A 22,072-nucleotide genomic window follows, 5' to 3' on the forward strand; every position below is an offset into this window, starting at 1 on the left:
TCACATTCACTCAGTAATTCACCAAATATTTATAGAGACTTCATGGTGTGCAAGGCAGTGAACTCCACACTGTAGGAAGAGTGAAGCCATGGAGATCGCAGGCCTGGCTCTTCATACCTTTGGCTTTCTGTTGAATTGAACTTTCTGTTAAGTTTAAAATATACAATAGAACTTTGATGACGTTGTGGCCTGGTCAGGGATGGGACAGATAACCAGCCCTTAAAAATAAAGCTCCTCCGGCCCCGCCCAATACCTTCTGAAAGAAGGAGGGTTATTATAGAGCATAAATAAAATAGTAGTGATTAATAATGATAATAAAGTTTATCTCTTTACTCACTCAAAAGCAATCCTTTTGGGGCAAATCACTTATGATTTCCTTCCAGGATTGAAGAAAACATGCACAGACGGAAGGTGGGGGCTGGTACTGGTGCTGAGCCTGGCATGGGGAGAGAGGAAACAAGAGTGAAAAGACTCTTTCATTCTCCTGGCAAAGGCAGCCTTGCAGCTGGGGCCAGGGTCTGTGGTGCTGATCCATCTGCTGGGCCGTCACCTCCCGAGAGAGCGTGTGTTCCTCCAACCACGCGTGTCTTAGCACCAGTCTCTGGCAGGAGCCAGGAGATGGGGAAGACAATTTAAATGATTCACATAACTTCAAAAAATGTGGATAAGCACTTTATTTTTCTCCCAAACCAAGAATATCTACTCAATTCAAACTTTTACCTGCGATCTCTCTTCCTCAGACCCTGGGTCACGAACTTGCCGTCTAACCTGGCAGGTCAGTAAAACCTTACCCCGATCAGGTCCTCATCTGTAAGATGAGAAGGTGGCAGCAGAGGTTCCGAAGGCTCCTTCCAAATGAAAACAAATACGATTTTTACATCAGTAGAAATTCAAGGGGCTCACACTTGACTATATGAAAGAGAAAATAAAAAATTATTTGTTTATTTTTCTGTTGGCCTTTTCCTATCATTTTAGCTTACTTATTTCTTCTTATTGACCCCATTTTTGTGTTTCTTATTTCTTCTATTAACACCACTGGATTAAAGCAAGCAAAAATTTAAAGATTAGTATCCTTTTTAAAAATTTCAGACATATAACACACACACACACACACACACACACACACACACACACACCCTGCATGTAGACGAAGCAGCCAGAAATGAAAGCCTAACTGAAATATAATTCCAGTGGTTCTCAAACTTTAGCAGGCATTAGAATCACCTGAAAGATTTGTTAAAATGCATGTTGCTGGACATCAACCCAGAATTTTTAATTTGCTAGGTAAGGTGGAGTCCCAAAATTAACATTTCTTACAGGTTCCAAGTAATACGGATGTTGTTGGTCTGGGATCACACTTTGAAAACCACTGCTTTGTGGCACAGCTTCCAAGGAGACTCCAGTGTGTGTTCTGTGTGTACCTTCTCTATGTATGTATGTTCTGTATATATATATATATATATGTACAGTACACATATCTCCAATGTATGTTCTCGTCTAATCCCTTAAAGTCATGATGTGCCTCAAGCCATCGTTTCTTCCCTTTACTGTTTGTCAGCTGTCACCAAATTGAGGTGGCAGTGGTGGTTTTCTTTATGTCAAAGCACTTTCCATCTATTCCTAATTGATTGCCTACTGATTTCTTGGTTTCCTTGACTATTTCGTTGAAAGGATCTCAAGCCGCTGTAAAACTTGCATTTTAACATCTAGCATGACATTCTCCCTCTGTTTAGTGTCATTTTTGTGGCAGATTAAGATCTCCCACCAGCACACTTTCCTATTTAATCCCCCAGCCATTGTGGTTCAAAACTCTTTGCCAGAAATCCCGCATGCCCAGAACACACACACGTACACACACACACACACACACACAAACACACACACACACACACACACACAATGAAAGGCCACTCAAGTCAGGGTAACAAGATGGAGCCTTTGCAGTGCATTTAGCTAATGCTAATAGAGATGCAGTATAAATAGTTGTACCAAGTTTCCATCTTTGCCTTAAGCAGGATGTAAGCATGAGATTGTAGAAGAAAGGATTCTGTAAACAGATTTATTTCATGATATTTGGGTAGACAGTTCTTGTTAACATAGAACAACTTTATACTAACTATAGAAAATGCTTTTCAATAAATCCTCCTTGACAATCAGTGTATTCTCAGGTTCTTGTCTTCTGGGAGAGATCTACAGAATAAATTATTCTGGGAAGTGTATGGTATGGCACATAAAGAGGAAGGAGTGATTATTTGTATGAAATAAAAATGGTAACTGATTTTTAAAAGATACTTACATAACTTAATCTCTGTCAGAGTACCAACATTAAAACTAACTAACAATTATGAGGGCTTATTAGCAGTCCTCTCCAAGGTGAGGAAACAAGATCTGTACTTCATCACTGCCTTCTGCTACCTGCCTGCTCCTTCCTACCTCCCTTTCTGCCCACACAGAGGGTCTTGTCATTTGGCAGGAAGAAAAACGAATCAGGAGCCCTGAAGCAGAGGGCTGCTACTGTTGCCGGTGATTGATGGGCCTGGGTAATTTCACCTCTGGTGTCAAAAAGATTTAAGTTTCACTTGCAAACTACTTGCTGAAGCCAGCCACCTATCTCAGCCCTACCAAGTTTAGCCTACTCTTCGCCCTTACAGGCATTAGGCGTTTCTTTCCCATTCACAGTTATCTATGACTTATTTTTTAGTTGCACATATGTTTGTAGCATGTGGTATGTTTCTGCATGTATGTGTATGTGTGTGTATCTGGAGTGAAGATGACTGAGCTTCAGGTCTCACTAGCCTAGACAGAACTTCAAGCCTCCCTTTAAAATGGCCTGACTATGTCAAATACTTTTTTTAAAAAGCTACTTACTTAATGACATCTTTAACACTTCAGATTTCTATACATATCTATAATATCTTACTGATATGGTTTGGCTGTGTCCCCACCCAAATCTCATCTTAAATTCCCACATACTGTGGGAGGCACCTGATGCGAGGTAATTGAATCATGGGGGCAGGTCTTTCCCATGCTGTTCTCATGATAGTGAATACGCCTCATGAGATCTGATGGTTTCATAAGGGGGAGTTTCCCTGCACAAACTCTCTCTTTTTGCGTGCTGCCATCCGTGTAAGACGTGACTTGCTCCTCCTTGCCTTCCACCATGATTGTGAGGCCTCCCCAACCACATGGAACTGTAAGTACATTAAACCCTTTTTCCTGTATAAATTACCCAGTCTTGGGTATGTCTTTATCAGCAGCGTGAAAATGAACTAATACAGTTACTAAAGAGATTCTACTGTCCCACAAAACTTATTTGACACATTGCCTTGACTGTAGAAGCTGTGTTGTGAATTATGACTGTGGGCAGGAGTTATGGTGTTACTCTGTGACTTCTATTAGTATAGATTGGTGGAGACCAGAATACGAATTTTTGTAGATTTCTTATGTTTTATTATTTACTTATTTATTTGTTTCTTTATTTTTTAAGACAGGATCTTTGTCACCCAGGCTGAAATGTAGTGGGAACTCACCACAGCATTGACCTCCTGAGCTCAGGTGTTGGGCTCACCACAGCAGTGACCTCCTGAGCTCCCATCTCAGCCTCCTGAGTAGCTAGAACTACAGTGCTCACCACCACACCCAGCTAATTTTTGTATTTTTTGTAGAGATGGGATTTTGCCATGTTGCCTTGGCTCAAGTGATCCACCCACCTCGGCCTCCCAAAGTGCTAGGATTACAGGTGTGAGCCACCTTGCCTGGCCATGTTTAATTTTTTAATTAGATGGAGGCATGGGAGTGGCCATTCCTTTTGTATGTGTGAATATCTGATTTATTTCTATTGCCATTTATAATGCAAAGATAGATACTTCCTAATTATTTACTCTGGCCAGGGATATTATTTATTTATGGAGCTGATGACAGTATGTGGCTTTTGTGAACTGATCTGCTTCTTGGTTTTGTTTTTATTCTAAATTTAGCTTTTTACATAGTTGTAACCTTGAGCTAATACAGAGATTTGATTGATCGTTTTTAGCTTTTTGATGGGTAGTCAAGAAGATAACAGCTTTTCTTTTTTATGAAGTCTCGCTCTGTCACTAGGCTGGAGTGCAGCGGTGCGATCTTGGCTCACTGCAACCTCTGCCTCCTGGGTTCAAGTGATTCTCCTGCCTCAGCCTCCCAAGTAGCTGGGACTACAGGCACACCACGCTCAGCTAATTTTTGTATTTTCAGTAGAGATGGGGTTTTGCCATGTTGGCCAGGATGGTCTCCATCTCTTGACCTCGTGATCTGCCCACCTTGGTCTCCCAAAGTACTGGGATTACAGGCGTGAGCCACTGTGCCAGGCCGATAACAGCTTTTAAACAGTTAAAGCTGTTGAAAAATACAACTCCTCTGGGAAGCTACTAAGAATTGGATCCATTCAAAGCTGAAACTGCTTTGAATGGATAACTGTTCTTATCTGTTTGGTAACTGTTCTTATCTGTTTGGTAAATAAAAAGATAACTGTTCTTATCTGTTTGGTAAATCTAGATTAAACTTTTTGCAATTTGTGATGTAATTGTGTACACTTACCATGGAATTGCTGAGACAATTAACATTAAGGATTGACCCCTTATGGTATGATATACCCCCAGAGAGGGCAAGGGAGGTAGCCTAGGGAGAGAATAGCTGTCAAGTCCTTTCTTGCCTTTACTGCTTATGAGATAATAGGGTTCTCCAGAAGTACCCTCTCTCCCCAGAGATTGAGTGAGCCCCACCACCATTAAGTTCAGACACATACTAAGTTTTCCAGAGAGAGGATGCCTAATGACCAACACACTTCATCCATCTGGAGACCCTGGCACTTAAGACCAGGGAAGGAACTTAAGTCTTTTGAAAGGTGCCAGGCCATGTAAACCAGAGCAGTTTTTCTAAATAGTAAAATGTTATTAGCCACAAAGATGATTTTACCCCTTCATCCTGTAGCATCAAACCTCCTGGGCTCAGGTGCTGGGCTCCAAATATATGAATAAATACTGATAATAATAACAATGATCATGATAATGCAACCCTTATACATCTAGGGATCACCTGCTTATTTTCAGAGCAAAGTCATGTTCCAGCGGCAGAATTCAGCAGCCACAGAAATTTTAAAAAGTGACTACATTCTTTATTTTTAGTTGATGAAGAACGTTAGAGGGATATGATTCCGACCCTGGGGCAAAATCTTTTAAAAACCCCTCTCTCATGCTCCAGTTTTCTTGTATGCTCCAGAACTTCTCTCATATGTCAACACTAAAACTGTCCCATGAGGCCCTACCTTATGTGGAACTTGCTCTCTTCTTTCCTGCTCTTTCTGTGGCAGATACCTTGGTTCCTATGCAAGCAATCAAAAAATGTCCTCGTTAAGAGGGAGAGACACAGGGACAACTGAGTAGGCATGGTGCTTATTGGAGTACTGCATTGTGTTTTGGAAGGAGAGGATCAGGGAAGGATCTGAACATCCTACTTAATAGTTCTTGCTGCGGCAAAATAGCTGCCCTTCATTATGCCATGGCCACAGTGCAACCACACATTAGATGCTCTGTTTGTATTTTCTCATTTAAGACTTGTTAGCCCCATTCTAAAGAAGAGGCATCTGAGCTTCCGAGGGGATGTATTCTCATGGGCCCATTGCCTCAAAGTGGCAAAGTCAGGATCTGAACTCAAATCTTTCTTCCTCCAAAGCCTTTACATCTGCCACTAGTCAGTCACCATGCCTGTTATTTTAAATAATTAATTCAAAGGGAAACAAATAGTTTCTATACATTTTCTTTTCTTTTCTTTTCTTTTTTTTGAGACAGGGTTTCACTCCTGTTGCCCAGGCCAGAATGCAATGGCATGATCTTGGCTCACTGCAATCTCTGCCTCCTAGATCGCTCAAGCAATCCTCTCACCTCAGCCTGCAGAGTAGCTGGGATTGCAGGCGTGTGCCACCACACCCAGCTAATTTTTTTTTTTATTATTTTTCGGTAGAGATGGGTTTTGCCATGTTGCCCAGGCTGGTCTCAAATTCCTGGGCTCAAGCGATCTGCCTACATTGTCCTCCCAAAGTGTTGGGATTACAGGTGTGAGCCAGCACATCCGGCCCGATACATCATTTTTACTGATAAAAGCTCCAAAGCTAAAAGCTCCAAAGTATAAAAATATAAAGATGATTAACTCAATTATTATCCAGTAACTTCATAGACTTTTATGCAATCATTTCATTTAAAATAATAAGGAAGCTGTATATTTTATCTAAAGAAGCATACAAGATAATGATTGATTAAAAATTAAATGAAGTTTAGTATATATAATTATAACCATTTAAAAGTAGGCATATACAGAGTTAAAAATCAGAAAAGTCATAAATATGCAAATTACGTCTAGTAAGTCGAAGAAGAAGAGTTCTATTTTTTGCTAAAGTTATTTACATTTTAAATGACTGTTGTTTGTCTTTGAAAGAAAGATTGTCAGTCTTGGGTGGTACTGATCTACTGACTGCAAGCTTCACAAACCCAAGTTCAAACTGGAGAAAACTAAACTCTCATTAATTGCTAGATTGAGACAATTCATATTCTTCACCTTCTTATCCTATTTTTATCAAAATAGTACTGTACTTGACAGTGGAACAGCCTGAAACAAAATCAACCTAAAGGCCTGCTCTCCTGCCCTGCGTGGGGTACCATGGTCTTGTTTAAATCAAAGACAAAGTGGTAAATTAGCAGTCTGATGCCGGGAATGTTCAGGCTCATTCCTCTACCAGCAGACACTGAGCATTTCTTTCTTTCTTTCTTTTCTTTTTTTTTTTTGAGACAGAATTTCACTCTTGTTGCCCAGGCTGGAGTGTTATGGTGCGATCTCGGCTCACCGCAACCTTTGCCTCCTGGGTTCAAGTGATTCTCCTGCCTCAGCCTCCCGAGTAGCTGGGATTACAGGCATATGCCACCACGCCCGGCTATTTTTTTTTTTTTTTTTAAGGACAGACGGGGTTTCTCCATGTTGGTCAGGCTGGGCTTGAACTCCCTACCTCAGGTGATGCGCCCTCCTTGGCCTCCCAAAGTGCTGGGATTATAGGCGTGAACCACTGCGCCCCGCCAACACAGAGCATTTCTTACTCTCCCCTTCCTTGCTCCACCTGAAGCCTTTAGTAGTCATTAAAGTATAAAAGACTGGTGTCATTTCAAGAGTGGCTTCTCTTGGGGAGATTTGTGTCAGATCTCTAAGCCTTGCTCTCTAAAGGAAATGGAGACTCTAAGTGAAAGAGAATTTGAGGAATTGTTGAGAAGACAGGTAAGAGACACTGAAAGCCGACCTCACTGTGTGACTCAAGGTCACCTTTATGCTGGGGGAAAGACTGCCTTCCTGAGGGGCTATATCCTCAGAGGAAAATGTTCTTCATTTTATATCATTAAAATAACACTTCTGGTGTTTATGACTCTCATGAAAGAGTGAATTTTGGAAAGGAGACCTTACTTTGCCTATAGAAGATAGTTTTCTGTAGTTATATGTTAGTTCATGCGTTTTCTCTGAAGAAGGACTTCTTTGTCCTGAAGGTATCTGTGGGTTTTCTCTTATAGAAAACAGGTGTGAAAGTTCAGTGTTCAACAGCTCTACCATTCTCTTTAACAGATTTATTTTATCTTATTTTATTTATTTTTTGAGGCTCCCGCTCTATCACTGGGCTGGAGTGCAGGGGCATGATCCCAGCTCACTGCCGCTTACACCTCCCAGCCTCAAGCAATCCTCTCACCTCAGCCTCCTGAGTAGCTGGGACTGCAGGCGTGTGCCACCACACCCAGCTAAGTTTTTTATTTTTTTCATAGAGATGGGGTTTCAACATGTTACCCAGGCTGACCTCGAACTCCTGGGCTTAAGTGATCCGCCCACCTTGGCTTCCCAGTGTTGGGATTACAGGCATGAGCCTGTGCCCAGCAAGCAAATTTATTATAAATTTCATTTTGTCTTTTATAATTCATCATAAGATGCCTCACTTTGCTCTAAGTATCAAGCTTTGTTTCATTCTCTGAGCTCCTAGAAGGCAAGACTTTCTGTGTACCAGTGAGGGGTTGTAGTTGATAGCTGTGATTTGAGAAGGTATTTCACAAGCAAAATCATTTTATCTGTGCCACCCTCTGTGTATTTCTATTGCATTTTTATGCTCATTGTATTTAAAAAGGTACCTAACAACAAAGAGCCAACAATTTCACCCTCCCATTCCATTGCTTATACCTTCTGCTTCATTTCATGTGTCTGACCTACATACAGAGTCTGTGTCATGGTCCTGGGTCTATACTGTAGCCCAGATAATAGCTTAGAGATGTTTTCCTTAATGAAGAACACTGGTTTATAGTCCAGTATACTGGAATATACATATGGAATTTAAATTGGGTGACACTGAACTCATATAAAACTGGAGGGTAATGCAAACCATATTTTTCTCTTTATACTCTCCTGCTTCCTGATAGGCTGCTGTGGCCTAGAAAGAGCTCTTCTCTGGGTTTCTGGAGAAATAGAATAGAACTCCCATCTGGAATTCATTAGCTTATCAGGATCTTGTGCAATTCTCTTAATCATTCTGAGTCTCATATGGAATGTAATAATAATAATGGCTATGTTGCAAGGTGCTATAAAGATTATCGGAAGTAATGTGCATAGAAATCTTTTTTACTTTGTCAACTACAGATATTCAGTTATTTTTCCACCCCAAGACTGTCCTGGCCTCATTTTGGGGGTCAACTGAAGACTAAGGACACTCAGGGTGTTCTTCAGCTCTTCCTCTCACCCCTATGTCTGTGTCTATAGACTCCACCCCTTTCTTTCCTCTACTGCTACACTCATTTTCAGGTACCCATCACCATTCCAGCAGCCTCCCAACTCTTTGTCTAGACCTCCTGGGAATCACCAAAGTCAAACTTTCCTGAGATTTCCAAAGTGTTAAACTTTTTAAGCCTTACCTTATATCTATATATTCTATATTTTTCTTTTCTTTTCTACGGAGTCTTCCTCTGTCGCCAGGCTGGAGTGCAGTGGTGCGATCTTTGCTCACTGCAACCTCTGCCTCCTGGGTTCAAGCGATTCTCCTGTGTCAGCCTCCCAAGTAGCTGGGATTACAGGTGCCCACCACCATGCCTGGCTAATTTTTGTATTTTTAGTGGAGATGGGGTTTCACCATGTTGGCCAGGTTGATTTCAAACTCCTGACCTCAAGTGATCTGCCCACCTTGTCCTCCCAAAGTGCTGGGATTATAGGCATGAGTCACGGCGCCTGGCATCCTATTTTCTATGTATTTCTTACTTAGAAATAAACACCAATGTTCTTTAGGCTCTAACATGCTGACATCGAAAGAAAATCCTCTTGGCTTCACTTCTTTCATGCTATGTTTCAGATTGTCAATAGCCATCTTCCTAAAACCCGTTTCTAATTATTCTGTGCCTCTGCCTAAGAACCTTCTTTGAATTCTCACTGCCTAAAGATCAAAGTCCAAATCGCTTAACATGTCCTACAAGGCTCTTTGCATCTAGTCCCAGCCAAGCTTGTTTCAATGCACTACATTCCCTGCACCCACTGACTAGCCACACGGAACTGAATGCACTTCCCTATGTAGGTCATGCATTTCCAACTCTCTTTACTCTTGCTCCTTCTCTTTCTTTAGTCTGGAATTTCTGTATCCCTCTTATAAGCCAGATAGATTCAACACTGCTCTTTCAGGACCCAGTTTGGAAATGTCACCTTCTCTGTGACACCTCACTCAATTCTTCCAGACAGATTTTGTCCGTCTTCTCAGTTCCCGTTCCATGGCTGGCATTTATTCAGTGCTTACTATGGCTCAATGTGCTCTGACTGGTATTTCTAGGCCCACTAAAACAAGGAGCTGTGTCAGGACTGCATACACCTAATCATTTTGCCTTTCTCACACCATCTTGAATATGTTTTTATTATACTGAATTGCAGCTATTTGTTCCCATGTCTTTCTTTTCCAATCTAAGCTCCTAGACTTTTTAATCTCTATGCCCCTCCCTTGGCCTAGTAACTGGCAACCAGTAGAATCTCAGGAATTTTTCACTGAAATTAAAAGCAGTACCACATGAAATTAAACTCCATCCAGAATCCTCCTAGACATCAGAGCCCCTATTAGTGGTCTCATCACTAATATAACCAGTTATTTTGCTTATCTAACTCAACTCTTTAGCACAATTGACACAATCCATCACTCTCTCTTTAAAACACTTTCATTCCTTCATTTCCACGGCAGCAGTCGCATCACCTTCCTCCTCTCTCTGCTTTCTCAGTTTTTTTTTGTCGATGTTTTCGTCACTACTCAATTTAAAAATACGGTGGTGCTCCAGGGTTCTTCCCTGGGTGCTATTCTCTTCTCTAGCAACACATGGTCTTGAAGTAACCTCACTAAGACCTATGGCTTTACATACCACCCATGCTGATGAACAGACCTCCATGCTCATATATTCTGCTGCCTGGCAGTTGTGTCTACATGGCGTCTCACTATCACAACATGACTGTGATGGGACTTAATGGAACTCTTGATGTCTACTGCCAAACTCACTTCTCCTTCACTCATCCCCATCTCAGTGAATGATACCACCCAGCTACTCAAGCCAAAAATCTAGAAGTCATCACTGACTCCTCTCTTTCCCCTATATCCTACATTTAATTCACCAGCAGATTCTGTTGCTGCTGCCTCTAAACATGTCTTGGCTCTCTCCCTTCCGCACTGTCAGTACTGTTCCAACCTCGCCTAAGTCATCACATGTCTTTCCTAGACTACTACACTGGTCTTCACATGGGGATCCTCGCTTCTATTCATGCCTCTTACCTTCTCCAAAGCGTCTCAATTGATCTTCTTAAAATGCATTATAGGGTTGGAGTGTGGTGACTCACACTTGTAATCCCAGCACTTTGGGAGGCTGATGGGTGCATCACTTGAGGTCAGGAGTTCGAGACCAGCCTGGCCAACATGGTGAAGCCCCATCTCTACTAAAGATACAAAAGTTAGCAGGGTGTTGTGGTGTGCACCTGTAATCCCAACTACTCGGGAGACTGAGGCAGGTGAATCACTGGAACCGAGGAGGTGGAGGTTACAGTGAGCCAAGGTTGTGCCACTGCACTCCAGCCTGGGCAACAGAGCAAGACTCTGTCTCAAAAAACAACAAACAAACAAACAAAAAACCCCAAGTATTATAAATCAGATCAAGCCCATTCCTTGCTTAAAATCTTCAACTAGCTTCCTGTTATATTCAGAGTAAAATCTGAATTCTTCAGCAGAGCTTACAAAGCTTCCATGACCGGCTTCTGTCTAGCTTACTGATTTCATCTTAAGCCATTTCCCTCTTGCTTACTATGACATAGACAAGCTGTCTTTTTGTTTGTTTGTTTGTTTGTTTCTTGAACTTGCCACTTCATTTCTTAGGGCTTTTGTACTAACTCTTCCTCTTCCTGGAAAGCTGTTGCTCCTGATCCTTTTATGGCTGGCTACTCTTTGTCACTCAACCTAAATGTCACATCCTTATAGGACCCTTCCTTACTTACCACCCAATCCACAGTACTTACCTCTCACTCTCTTTTCATACTACTCTATTTTTTCTTTATATGAAATGTATTAAATCTCATTTTTGACTTTTTAAAATCAATTTTATATTTTCCTAATGAAATAGACACTCCACATGAGAGCAGCCACTTTGCTTTTTGTGTACATTCCCAGTGTTTCTTGCCTCTAAAACATATGTCTTAGAGATTTGTTGAATGACTGAATTTGTCCAGTTCAGTCCAGTCCAGGATTCCTCAGCCACTTGTGAGCCCGAAGAATAATAATAAGTTCAACTTCTTAACTCATCAGATTAGAGGACCAAGCTCCTAATTATTACTTAAATGTATACATCCTTGAAATATAACTGAAATTTAGATATGGGTCACAAATGCTCTTAACTTTTAATAGCATTTCTTCGTTTCTTTCCTTTTTTTTTTTTTTTTTTTTTTTTGAGATGGAGTCTTGCTCTGTCGCCCAGTTTGGAGTGCAGTGGTGCGAACTTGGCTCACTGCAACCTCCACCTCCTGGGTTCAAGCGATTCTCCCGCCTCAGCCTCCTGAGCAGCTGGGGCTACAGATGCACACCACCACGGCCAGCTAATTTTTGTGTTTTTAGTAGGGACAGGGTTTCATCATGTTGGCCAGGATGGTCTCCATCTCTTGACCTCATGATCTGCCAGACTCAGCCTCTCAAAGTGCTGGGATTATAGGTGTGAGCCACCACGCCGGGCCAGCATTTCTTTTTTAAGATACAAAAAGGAAATAAAATGAAGCATTCTATATAGTCCTCAAAAGTATTTGTTACATATTATCACCCAGTGAAAAATTGCTTTGATCACTTTCATAGTTAGCATGCTTCAATACCACTGACTCATCACTCATTCACTCTGCTTTTCCTGTTTGGAATCATTATCCAGATGACAGGTGTATCAAGCACAAGCACAGATCACTGCCTTCTTAGGTAGTGCATTCTTGGGTGAAATAATTTTTCCTAAGGTTAAATAAAATCTTTCAGACATGAGTGGATTGCAACGAAACCATTCTGCTCTCTGGTATAGACTTGAAGTTAGCACAAATGTTCAGATCCAAATGTTATCTTTTAACTGTTCACAAGCTCTGATGGTCAAGTTCAAGTATTCAGTTTTTAGTTCAGTCAAACAATTCTCTGCTTATTTATGCCAACATAAGTAAGAGGGGCCAGCTCCTCAAATAAATCCATTTTGAGAGCATCTAATTCAGTCTTTAAGAAAAATGATTTTTTCATCTTTAATTATACCTGAAGCAAAAATTTTTCTTGCATTCTCAATGTGTTATGTTCTATAAAAACACTGGGAAGGGCCAGGCACGGTGGCTCATGCCTGTAATCCCAGCTCTTTGGGAAGCCGAGGCAGGTGGATCACCTGAGGTTGGGAGTTTGAGACCACCCTGGCCAACATGGCGAAACCTTGTCTCTACTAAAAATACAACAATTAGGTGGGTATGAGGGGTGGACACCTGTAGTCCCAGCTACTTGGGAGGCTGAGGCAGGAGAATCACTTGAACCCGGGAGACGGAGGTTGCTGTAAGCCGAGATTGTGCCACTGTACTCCAGTCTGGATGACAGAGTGAGACTATCTCAAAAACAAAACAAACAAAAAACACTCATAAATATAAGTAAGAAAGACATGGAAAATGATGTAAGGCTATATTACATTTTATAAACAGCATCTTTTAAACTTTCTCTTTTTTGAGTGATCTTTACTTTTTTCCTTTAAGAAACAGTGTTGTTCAAAAGGGAGACTTTCTAGTATAGATAGCATCTATTTAGATATCATTCCTAGCAGCAGCAGGATTTTCTCTGATGATACAGAGCTGTTAGCTAGAGATTGGTGTAGTCACTCATGGACCACTGAGTTTCAGGTGCAGACATTATTATATCCAGTGTACACATTCCACACAGTTAAGATGGATTTGTTTACCCTCAGTTTTCTCCAGAGAGTCTCTAAAAGGTAAAACTGGTAAAAACTAACACAACAGAGATGAGGTAAGCCATTTGAAGAAACAATTCACTCTACCATTTAGGGTTTTTTGGTTGCAAGAAACAGAAACTGACTTTAACTTTAGAAAAATTGTTTGGGAGAATGATGTTGGAGGCTGTCAGCATCAATTAGTGACTGTGACATTGGGCTTAGGGATGGGCAAGGACCAAGGTCATTCCAGAGGCAAGGAAGCTGGAAACACAATCACGTCATAGCAGGGATAGACCAGTCAGTGTGGAATAGAATGAAACTCTGACATTTTTCAGTCTCCCTCTGCTCAAGAGTCAGATTCTTAGAAAAGAGCATCTGCTTGGTGAACTGCTTGGTGAGGGGGAGGGGGGAGCCCTTGATTACCTATCTAATGGGGAGGAGGTCCTAGCGAAACTGGATGGTGGGCAGCCAATAGCAGCATCTACCATAGCTGCCCTAAAAAATAGTAACCTTATTTATTTATTTTTTGAGACAGTGTCTCACTCTGTCATCCAGGCTGGAGTGCAGCGGTGTAATCATAACTTACTGCAGCCTGGACCTCCTGGGCTCAAGCAATCTTCCCACCTTGGCTTCTCTAGTAACTTAGACTATAAGCGTGCACCACCATGCCTGGCTAATTTTCAAAATTTTTTGTGGAGATGGGGTCTCCCTTAGCACTTCATTTAAAAAAAAAATAATTTAATATAGAGCCAAGGTCTTGCTATGTTGCCCAGGTTGGTCTTGAACTCCTGGCCTCAAATGAACCTCCCACTTTGGCCCCCCAAAGTGTGGGATTGCAGACATGAGCCACCATGCCTCACCAATAGTACATTTACTGATCATGAAGACTGGGGAACTGCCCATGTTCAGTAGAGTTAACTAGGTTGAATACCTCGGATTGAAAATATAAAGAAATCGGTAAGAACTTTGTTTTATTCCATCAGTGGACAGCAGTCTGCATGGAACCTCAAAATGGAGTTGGGAGTAAGGCAAAATTTGCTACCTCTGTATTACTGTCCAGAAGGGAACATTCTCAGTAAAGAATCCTTCTGGCTAGTGTCTTTGAGCTACAATGCACTACATGGGTTTGTATCCGGCATAGTTGCTGGGGAAAGCGTACATGCCAGCTTAGTTGATGCTTTCAACTTGCTTAACATTCGTAATATTCCCTGCCAATATTTAAATCAGAAATAATCAAATTTTGGGTTTTAAATTAGTCTTATATGAGTTTGTATGAAATCTTATATGAAGCAATTCCTGACCTGGTCTGTAAATTCTAGAAGGCTAAAAAACTGAATTCTTCAGTCTACAGAGCTAAGAAAGAAATATGGGGTTGTAGTGACTCCACCGACTTACTGTCTGCATTGTGATCCTTCTTAAGAACACCATGTCTCCCTCTGTGCCATCCCTTCTTTTAAAGCTCAATACAATATGTCAGGGAATAAATGAAAAACTAAAATTAGAAAGAACTTTTTAAAAAAGGTACAAGTATATGCAGGCAAGGGGCAGACTGATCAGGAGAAAGGTATGAAAGAACTGTATTGATGTAAGCCAAAATACACACAGGACACTGTAGCAGATGATAGTTATAATGAACAGTGGATTATTTATTGTAGAGAGGAATAGTATAAAATAGATGTTATAGATGTTAATTTACAACCCCAACTAAAAGACGTAGTGGGTACAAAAATTATATCCATGGCAAGAAGGAATTCTTTGGTATAACCCTATAATATAGGAACTCAAGAAAATGTGAGCACCTTTTTACTGCTGATGTGAACTCTAATTTGTAGTCTAAACCTCCAGCACCTGGATGCTTTCACCAATCTGTCTTTCTCACTATAAATGATGGGATAAGGACTTTGGGAATTTTTTTCTTAATTACAGAGTTACTTATATAACAGGTACATAAAGGGTATGTAGACTGACTTTTCATTTTGCCCACACATAAAAGATAGTTTTTTAAATTGGTAGTAGAAATGATACTGTGTGTTTCCATGATCATACAAAATTGACTAAAGGTCAGCAGTTCATGTAATCTTACCAAAATATACAAGGTCCTTTAAAAGTAGGAAATGGTATCGATATCTTGTGGCTTCTCAAACTTAAAAAAAACCTCTTGCCTAGTGTAATTCATTGTAAATAGTCTGATTAAGTTATTTTGTAAAAAGGAAAATAATTATAAAAATATTATTAAGTAATGCAGAAATATTTGTAGCCCATTTCTCAACTTTTAGCTTTATCACTGCTCAGAAACCTTTGAAGGGCTTCCCTCTTTGGGTTTAAGATGGGTTGACTTATGACTTCTGAATTGCATTAGTAGATTAGTTACTACTTATGAACCAAAGGATATTGGTCAACATTTTCCACAAGGCAGTGCATTTGTATACGTTTTTGATTTATGTTAGAAAAATCAGAGCCTCCACTTGAACTTGGCATGAGTCGTAGTCACTAGTCATAAGTGGCTGATGAATCCCACCTCAATCTGGAAAGTGGCAGACACCAGCCAGTTGGAGATCACCTGGACCTAATGAGGAGGGAACAGAAAAGCCAAGCCATGCCAGCCCCTCTCCTCGGGTCAGTGCAGTGGAAGGAGCATAAGAACAGCTGGGAGCATGAAGTATGGAGGCAGATCCATCCAGATTTGAATCCTGGCTCCCTTTCCTACTAACCATCGGAACTTGGACTAGTTACCTAGCCTCTCTTAGCCTTATCTGTAAAGAAAGAATAAAATGATCTATTTCATAGATCTACTGTGAGGATTAATGAGTAATAAACATATAAAGTGCTTAGCACAGTACCTGATACAGAGCAAACCTCCAGTGAAATCTATCTCTAAAAAATTACAAAACCAAAATATGCAAATTCAATGAGACACTATTTCATACCTATTAGAATGGCTATTGTTTTAAAAATAGGGAGGGCAGGCATGGTGGCTCACACCTGTAATCCCAGCACTTTGGGAGGCCAAGGTAGGTGGATCACTTGAGGCCAGGAGTTAGAGACCAGTCTTGCCAACATGGTGAAACCCTGTCTCTACTAAATACACAAAACTTAGCCAGGTGTGGTGGCATGCACTTGTTATCCCAGCTACTTGGGAAGCTGAAGCACGAGAATCGCTTGAACCTGGGAGGCGGAGGTTGCAGTGAGCCGAGATCACACCACTGCACTCCAGCCTGGGTGACAAACTGAGACTCTTGTCTCAAAAAAAAAAAAAAGGGAAAATAATAAATATTAGTGAGGATGTGGAGAAATTGGAACACTTGTGCATTGGTGGTGGGAATGTAAAATGTTGCAGCTTCTGTGAAAAAGTCTGGTGCTTCCTTAAAAACTTAAATAAACAATTAAATTACATGTGATCCAGCAATTCCACTCCTAGGAATACACACAAAAGAATTGAAAGAAGGAGCATAATACTTTTCCACCAATGTCATAGCAGCATTATTTACGGTAACCAAAATATGGAAACAACCCAAGTGTCCATCAATAGACAAATTAGATAAAAAATATTGGAATATAATCCAATGGAATAGTAGCCAGCCATAAAAAGAAATGAAAGTCTGATACATGCTACAGTGTTCATGCTACATATGAAAACATTATGCTAAGTGAAATAAGTCAGCTACAAAAGGATAAATATTGCGTGATTCCACTTATATGGGATACCGATAACTGGCACATTCATGGACAGAAAGTAGAATAGAGCTTTCCAGGAGCTGGAGGTAAGGGGAAAAAGGAAGTTATTGTTTAATGAATACAGAGTTTCTGTGTGTTATGAAAAAGTTCTGGAAATCACTAGTCTACTCTCTACTTCTAGGAGACAAACTTTTCTAGATTCCACATGTGAGATCATGCACTATATGTCTTTCTGTGCTTTTGCATATTTCACTTAGCATGTCCTTTAGGTTCATCTATGTTATGGAACGTCACACTGTACCCCACAAATACGTAGAGTTATGTATCAATTAAAAACAAAATAAAGCATAAAAAATGTTTTTTAAAAATTCTGGAAATGCATAGTGGTGATGGTGTACAACACTGTGAATATACTTAATGTCACTGAATTGTATATTTAAAATAGTTAAAATAATAAATTTTATGTTTTGTGTATTTTCCCATGATAAAAAACATTTGCAAGGCCAGGCGCGGTGGCTCACGCCTGTAATCCCAGCACTTTGGGAGGCCAAGGTGGGCGGATCACGAGGTCAGGAGATCGAGACCACGGTGAAACCCCTTCTCTACTAAAAATACAAAAATTAGCCAGGCATGGTGGTGGACGCCTGTAGTCCCAGCTACGCGGGAGGCTGAGGCAGGAGAATGGCATGAACCCGGGAGGCGGAGCTTGCAGTGAGCAGAGATCATGCCACTGCACTCCAGCCTGGGCAACAGAGCGAGACTCCGGTCTCAAAAAAAAAAAAAAAAAAATTTGCAAAACAAGACCAACGTTGACTATGTCTGCCTGTGGACCAGCTTGCCATTTCCACACCTAAAATATCCTTCTGATATTTCTTCTTTGCCAATTTCCCTGCCTCTGACTTGAACTCTACATGCCCACTCCTGACCATGCATGTGCCAGAATCACGCTCAAGCCCATAACCACCTGGCCAGTCAGGCTCCCTCACTCTTCACCTGCGTTCTCCTTTCTCCCCAGGAGTTCCCCTTGCCTGATGTTTCCACCCTCCTTTTATGTCCCTAACTGTCCCTCTGCCTGTGATGAGGGGATTGTCTAGCATGCTCTACTCTCACCCTCTGGCTTAGGTCCCCTTCCTGTAGGGGCTTTGCTGCCCTGTTTGTCAACACCTGCATTGAGTGAGGGCGTGTGTGATGCACCTTCTCTGCCTGTTACCATCCCCAGGTGCCCAGCACACATATATCATATCACAATGGTGGAAGTCAGGCTGAGGGCAATGTTGAAATCACATTCTCTTCTTTTCAATAGATTCCAACTTTCGTGAAAAAAAATGATACTTAAATTTGGGAGGAAGTGATAAATTTACCATATTCTTCATCTGTAGCAAATGCTAATAAAAAATTGCAACACATGTATGGTGAAGAATACTGCATGATGTATACTGGTTGGAGATAACTGTGTCCTGGTGACATGTCTCTATTTCAGGGATAGAAATTGTTGGGTCCATGTGCTCTGCCCACTCCCTCCAATACAAGTGAGTCTTCAAAGCAGCCTCGAAAATAATTAGTTGTTACAAAACATATTGAACCATAATATGATTCTTCATTACTAAAGAAAGAACAACAAACTGTAATAGGCTCCACTGGAGAAGGCATTACCTTCAGGGGAAAATCTTTTAATATAATAAATGCATTTGCTTGGTAATGTGTCCTGTACACCCTGACATCTCAAGAATTCATTTAGCATAATAGTGATTCCACTAAGAGCAAATAAGCCTAGTGCTATTTAGACTATCAGCTATGAGAAAAATATTCAGGGAAGCAAATTCTTTTTTTTTTGAGACGGAGTCTCACTCTGTTGCCCAGGCTGGAGTGCAGTGGTGCGATCTCGGCTCACTGCAAGCTCCACCTCCTGGGTTCACGCCATTCTTCTTCTGCCTCAGCCTCCTGAGTAGCTGGGACTACAGGTGCCCACCACCACACCTGGCTAATTTTTTGTATTTTTAGTAGAGATGGAGTTTCACTGTGTTAGCCAGGATGGTCTCAATCTCCTGACCTCGTGATCTACCTGCCTTGGCCTCCCAAAGTGCTGGGATTAGCAAATTCTTTTATGCATGCACGTGTGAACCCAAAAGTATCTGAAATAAGTCTCAATCAAATTAGAAAGTTTATTTTGCCAAAGTTAAGGACGTACCCATGACACAGCCTTAGGATGACATGTGCCCACAGTGGTTGGGGTACAGCTTGCTTTTGTATCATTTGGGGAGACATAATACCACATCAATACATGTAAGATTTACATTGGTTTGATCTGGAAGGGTGGTCGAAGTGGGGGCTTCTAGGTCATAGGTAGATTTAAAAATTTTCTGATTACAATTGGTTGAAAGAGTTATTATCAATAGAAAGGAATGTCTGAGTGATGATAAGGGGTTGTGGAAACCAAGGTTTTATCATGTGGACGAAGCCTCCATGTGGCAGGCTTCAGAGAGAACAGATTATAAATGTTTCTTATCAAGCTTAAGGTCTGTGTTGATGTTAATGCTGATTGGTTTTTCCTGAATTCCAAAAAGGAGTAAGTTATAACCCCCTTCCGCATCATGGTCTGAACTAGTTTTTCAGGTTAACTTTGGAATGCCTTTGCCCAAGAAGAGGGGTACATTCAGATGGTTCGGGGGGCTTAGAATTTTATTTTTTGGTTCACACATGCATTCCACAAATATTAACAATATTAACAAGTATTGAGTACTATGTGTCAAGCATTGTTCTAGGTACTAGGGTTACAGGGTTAAAGAAATGTGGGTGGTTATTAGGTTTTTTCTTTCCTTTCTATTCTTTAAGCTTATATTTGTTTTTTTATCTGAAGTATTATTGACCCGAGGCCCTCTTAAACTCTAATTTTCAAGTTTTTCAAGGGTGGCCAACAAGGCCATACACTATAGGGATACATATCCTATCATTCGTCCAGACAGTCCTACTTCTCTTTCTTAGGAAGTTTCTCTGATTCTTTGATACAGTTTTCCACGTCTACCTCAAACAATGTGCATAGATAAAACTTTGTAGAAAAAAATAATCTTTATTAAACTGTAATACAATTTGTCTATCCAAAATAGAATTGACTGCTCTTCTTTTCTCTTTATAAAGCTTTATCAGGAAACCTAACTAATCACTAGAATTCTGCAATTTGAATATGTATAATCTGTTAACTTTGGCTTATGTGAATTATAGGGCATTAGGGAAATTAGCTTTACAATCTTACTTGCAGAAGAATATTCAATTTTCTTTCAGTCTCAGCTGTATCCATTGGAAATTGGCTGTAGGGATTTCAACAAAAAGGAAATCTATTTCCTTTTTTGGAAATCCTTATTTCCTAAGGATTATTGCATTAGGATTTATTAGAGGCAAAAAATGAGCCTATTAGTTAGGAACTACAACGTAAGTTGTATTTTGGCTGTTTATACTATAAAGCAGCTGTGGAAAACAAGACTAACCCTGGTCCCTGGTAGAAACAGGATTTTAGAATAGCAAGATAGTTTCAGAGTCCATTGCATCCATCCCATTTGAAGTCTCCAAAGTTTTTTTCTTTTAAATGAAATCCTAGCCATCCTTAAATACAAGAATGCTAATTGGTTAAGGAGTAATTAAAAATTTGTCCAAGCACAATGAGGTTGACTATATAGGCAACTAAAAACTCGACATTTCTTTTTGTAGCTGTGAATTTGGAAAGAAAATTTCTAATCCATATACTTTTGCGGACTTCTTGCCTTATCTTTATAAAAGGCCTGGGATTCGCTATAAGACCTACCTCATGATGTGAAGATTTTGGAAGCTTTCAGCAAGAAAATAACACAAGCTCTATGGGTGCTCAATAGCAGCACATCAACCCTACTCACGCAATGAAAATACTGAATAGGAGCATTTCCTGGGCACATTAGTTATCCTTTGGCCACTATAACAAATGACCACAAATTTAGTAGCTTAAAACAGCACACATTTATTCTCTTCACAGTTCTGGAGTTCCAAAGCCCAGGATAGGTCTTTTAGGGCTTCAACATCAAGGCATCCATAGGGCTGGTTCCTTCTGGATCCACCGGGAAGAATCTGCTCCTTGCTTCTTCCAGCTTTAGAGGGTGGCCACATTCCTTGGCCCATCACCACTTCCTCCCATCACTTCAATCTCTTGCTTTGATACTCAACATTTCCTATTGTTCTTTCTTACAAGGTTATTCCTGTGATTACATTGAGCCCACCCATATAGCATCCCCAACTCAAGATCCTTAATTAATCACATCAACCAAGTCTTTTAACATGTAAGGTAACATTCCTTACAGGTACCAGGGATTAGGGCGTGGGCACTTTTGGGGTGCCATTATTCAGCCTACCACACTAGGCAATTTCAGGCCAGTCACTTAACTATTGCAAACTTCTCAAATGAAGAAAAAGAAATGAAAGAAGACATTTTGTATAACTCTGGATGGATGATACAACATTAGCAGCTAATGCCACCTAGTTCTGTGGATCCATGAAAACATTACCCCAGTCAGAAGAATCTGCATCACTCCTTACACCAGTCTGTTCTCTCCCGAATGTAAACTCAGGAAGGCAGACCACCCCACTTATAAGTAGTTGTTGAATAAAGTCAAGCAGAAAAAGCAATTGTTGCTACATACTGTTGCATCCTCTCCTCTTATTTTGTGGATTAAATACATCAACAATATCTTTCTGGTATATTCTTTGGCACAATATTTCATCAACCCGCAATTATAGTTTGTTCCATATTTAGGGCCACATACCTGACCTACCAATCCAAACTGTCATTGTGTAATTCTTCCTAAATATCCTGGCATCCCTCTTTATTCAAGAAACCATAAAGCACAACACAAAGTATGGCCATAACCTGCTACCATTATTAA

General features: G+C 40.6%; 1 protein-coding gene across 1 annotated transcript in view; it reads right to left on the reverse strand.

Moving 5' to 3' along the window:
• SPART (spartin) overlaps positions 1-471 on the reverse strand; it is a 67,320-nt gene extending 66,849 nt beyond the window's left edge. The window contains exon 1 of the mRNA XM_034936582.3: positions 338-471. The gene's annotated coding sequence lies outside the window, so the exon portion shown is untranslated. The remainder of the gene's footprint in view (positions 1-337) is intronic.
• Between the last annotated feature and the right edge of the window lie 21,601 nt (positions 472-22,072).

Source organism: Pan paniscus, chromosome 14 (genome assembly GCF_029289425.2).
Source record: "Pan paniscus chromosome 14, NHGRI_mPanPan1-v2.0_pri, whole genome shotgun sequence".
Taxonomy (NCBI): Eukaryota; Metazoa; Chordata; class Mammalia; order Primates; family Hominidae; genus Pan; species Pan paniscus.